The sequence below is a fragment of the Orycteropus afer genome, unplaced genomic scaffold, assembly GCF_000298275.1.
Source record: "Orycteropus afer afer isolate SDZICR_OR568_19922 unplaced genomic scaffold, OryAfe1.0 scaffold00258, whole genome shotgun sequence".
Lineage (NCBI taxonomy): Eukaryota > Metazoa > Chordata > Mammalia > Tubulidentata > Orycteropodidae > Orycteropus > Orycteropus afer.
The window spans coordinates 1,211,482-1,215,826 of NW_006921845.1; positions in this window are offsets into that span (position 1 = coordinate 1,211,482).

Genomic DNA, 4,345 nt, shown 5'->3' on the forward strand with positions numbered 1-4,345 from the left:
CCATGTAATCACACAGGAACAGTAACCGGAAAAAGGGAAAAAGAAGAAGAAAAAAACAAAACCTGCAATATCTGGGTATAAGGCAATAAGAGAAAAAAGAGAATGAGAATAATGAAGATAAAAATGGGGAAAATGCAGAAAGAAAAACAAGGAATAGGTTTAACCATGAGAGAAAAAAAAAATGCATCCATGAACAGGGAAAAGAAAAAGAGCTAGAAACTAGGACCTGGGAGGGGAATAATAAAAAATAATAGTAAAACGGACAAATGTATTAATAATAATAGTAGTTTTAAAATAGACCAAAACAAGCAAACTAAAAACCAGAAAAAAGAAAGAGAAAAAGAAAAAAATCGGGATAGGGCAGGGCACCTAGCCTCTGCTTGAGCACACAGACTGGGATGGAGTTCCTGCAGGCCCAGAAGGTGGGTGGGAGTGGGGGATGGCCGCACCTCCATTCACCAAGGGGTGTGGGGTATAAGAGTAACAAGGGGAGTGTGGCACCTTTTCAGTCATCCAAGTCCGGAGTGTCCTTGGGGATACTGGCAAGCAGAACCTGTTCTTAAGCCCCTGGAATCTCGGAGAGCACTGTCTCTTTAAATATCCAAAATGGTCAAGCCTCTAGTAAACATTCAAAATGGCGACACCCTCTGGACAAGCAAAAGTCCACAGCTCAGCCCACCTTTCTCTTCGCTGATGCTTCGTTTTTTATTTCCCAGCCACCAGAGTAGTCCTCCGTGCAGTCCCTGGTAGCTGGGCTGATTTTCAGGTTAATTCTTAGGTCCTACCACCACTCAGCATTCTCCAAGCTGTCTGTGCCGTGCCGTCAGGCTTGCTCAGGATTTCTGCCAGACTGCAGCTCCATATGTCTCCTTTTTTGGTATTTTCATGCAAATTCTTCTTCTAGTTGGGGTTTAGTCCACTTCTATATCCTTCTCTTCAAGGCTCAGGGGTCCAGGATTATCTCTGTGTCTGTGTTAATTGGTTCCCCTTTTATTTGTTGAAGAGGGTCTGTGCAGTCTTTCTCCCTATTCCGCCATCTTACCAGAAGTCTGAAGTCTGGTTTTATGCCTGTGGAAGTTGATGGAAATCTTCAAAAGGATACCTCCCCCTGCGTCTCCACTTTCAATGCACAGCTTTGTGTTTGGATTATCCCCAGGGTAACCTGATAGTTCTTTGGAATGAGTTGTGGTTCCATCACTTTGGGAACCATTAAATATATCCTGTTTTGCTTAAAATTCAAACAATGTATTTTGGTTTGTTTTTAAATAATATTTTGTTGTTTTGGTGAAAGTTTATATGCAAATTAGGCTCCCATTTGACAGTTTCTATGCCATATGTTCAGGGAGCTCTGGTGCCGCAGTGCCTAAGGCATTTGACTGTTAACCAGAATGTTGGTGGCTCAAACCCACCAGCCACTCCACAGAAGGAAGACATGGCAATCTACTTCCATAAAGATTTACCACCTTCGAACCCAAAGGGGGTTGCTGTGAGTCAGAAGCAACTGGACGGCAATGAGTTTGGGTTTTTTGCTTTTTTGGTATCAGACTGTTCAGTGACATTACATTTTTCACAATGTCTCAATATTCTCTTTGTGTTCTGGTTATTCCTTTTCCAATATTCTAGTTTCCCTGCTCCCTTAACTTCTCATCTTTATTTTAGAGTAATTGTTATTCTTTTGGTCTCATATAGGTAATTGTTTTAATGGAGCGCTGCACTGATGAAGAATATCCTTTATTTTGTGTGCCACCGTATTATTTCACTAAAAGGTGATCTCAGGATAGTTTTAATTCAAGATTTAAAGAGTCTCTCTGGGTAATATTCTCAGGGAATCCTCTAGTCTACACTGGTCCAGTAAGTCTGGGCTATTTAGGAATTTGAGTTCTGTTCTGTGTTTTCCTTCTGATCTGTCTTCATCTGTCTGTTGTGGCCCTGAGCAGAACAGTTGGTAGTGATAGCCAGGCACCATCTAGTTCTTTTGGTCTCAGGGTAGATGAGACCATGGTTCATGTAGGCTATTAGTCTCATAGACTAGTTTCTTCTCTGTGTCTTTGGTTTACTTATATTTCTTTTGCTTCTGATGGTTAGAGGACAACAGTTATATCTTTGATGGCTTTTCACAAACTTTCAAGACCCCAGGCACTACTCAACTCTCTAGAAAGTAGAACATAAACTTTGTGAATTATGCCATTTGATTGAGTTGTCCCATGAGACTGTGTTCCTAAATCTTCTAACCCAGAAAGCCCATCTTCCAAGGTTCTGAATAATGTTTTTTATTTGTTTTTGTTTTTCCTTTAGTCATTTACTTGCCCAGCACTGGACAAATGAATGAATAAGGATTAGTAAGACATAGTCTCTATTCTTCCAGAGGGAGACTTAAAAAAAGTTCATGTGTTACATGCATTCAATAAATAGTATTGAGTGCCTGTTGTGTGAAAGGCATTGATTTAGGTGTTGCTTGTCCCTGATTCCAAAAGCTTTATTGTCTAGTGAGTTAAACAAGATGAGCAATCAGTTGTTACCACACATACACACACACACACACAAAATAATTACATATACTTGGCTATGATATGGAAGGTACAGCTTCCTGTGGAATCATTATCTGGGAGGAGATCAGGAAAGGCATCCTGGGGAAGCTAAATCTGAGGGATGAGTAGAGTTAACCAAGTCTAGGGCACAGAAAAGGATATTCCAGATGGAATGAAAACCCCATGAGGGCATAGAAAAAAAGACATAACATATTAGAGCAGTGGCTTTCATTCTTTATACTGTAGTAACATACACATTTTATATTGCAACTTAGAATATGTAACTGAAGCCAAAGTTTCATCAGTTTATTTTTGCAATGCAGTACACTGGCATTTTTTCATTCTTGTGTAGTTTTTTTAATGATATTTGTGACCTGCTTTATTGACTTCATAACCATTAATGGATTATGATTCAGTTTGAAAAAATGCTGCATGGTCAAAGTGCAGAATGGCTGAAGTCTAGAGTATAATGGAAAGAGTCATGGGAGAATTGAGAGGTCGCAGGGGCCAGGTCTTGAAGAACCCTGAGAATCAAGTTCTAAGGAGGTTAAACTTTATTCTAAGTAGAATGTGAACCAATTGGCAGATTTTATTTTTTTTAGGAAGTTCACCACTCAGATCATCCTACAAATATCACAAGTGGCACTAGTGTGGATTGTTAAGTACCTGTGTCCACCTGTCACTCTTTCTCTTATATATGTATGCTTTCTTTTTCTTCCCCCCACCTCAAAAACTAAAGGTAAAAAATGCAGGTGCCAGAGGTGGAAAGAAGTAGAAGCTCAAAGAGTAAGTATAAGCTGACTCCACCATGGCCCAAGGTTTCAAACCTATGTAAGGCTTCTAAGGTTTAAGGTTCTGAACCTGGAAATAGGATCCAACAAGAAAATAGTACTTGGGGAAATGGAAAGGATTAGGGATAGGTGTGTGGAATTGAGTCTTCTGCAAAAGGCCAGAAGCCTTGTGGAGCTTTCCGTTCCGTGAATATTTGCCTAGTGACCCAGAAAAAGTGTAAGGAGGTAGTCTCTCAGTTGCATTGGATAAGGAAAAAGTGATTTACAGGTGTAGGTCCAAAAACTATCAGCATGAGTCAGGAACATCTGAGACATTAGCATAAAAACAGATCCAAGAACATTGAAATGATTCGTACTTAAGTAGAAGCAAATGAAATTCCATTCAAAGGGATCATTTCTACAACCTGGGGCTCTCATTGAAGATGAGCATAAAATAAAAATTACAACCACCTGAGAAAACACTACCAGAGGGTATCATCAGAAGATTCAACAGGTAGGAAAAAGTGACACATGGTGATCTAGGAATTATGGAACTGTGTAATAAACTATAAAGATATGTTGTAAATGGTAAAGAGGATAGTGGAAAATGTAAACTAAGAGCATAAAAGAGAAAGAAAGACAATCAATGAATAATAGGCCATTGAAATTAAACTCATTTGATGGGCAACAACAGATTAGACACAGCTGTTAGTAGTGATTTCATAACCTTGAAGATGAATCTTAGGCGATTGTAGTGCAGCACATAAAAAAATGAAGGTTCCCTCATGTTGTATGTGGAGAGTGGCCTGAAGTGGGGTGAGACCAATCAAAAATCTTAACCAAGTCCTTTATTCAGCATACATTTACGTGTCTGTTACATGCGAGTGCTGTTAGGGGCTTAGAGTATAGTCTTTTTTTTTTTTTTTTTTTAAGTTACTAGTGCCTCCTAAGGGGCTCTGGTAGCATAGTGCCTAAGGCACTTGACTGCTAACCAGAAGGCTGGCAGTTCAAACCCACCAGCCACTCCTTGGAAGGAAGGTTGGGCAA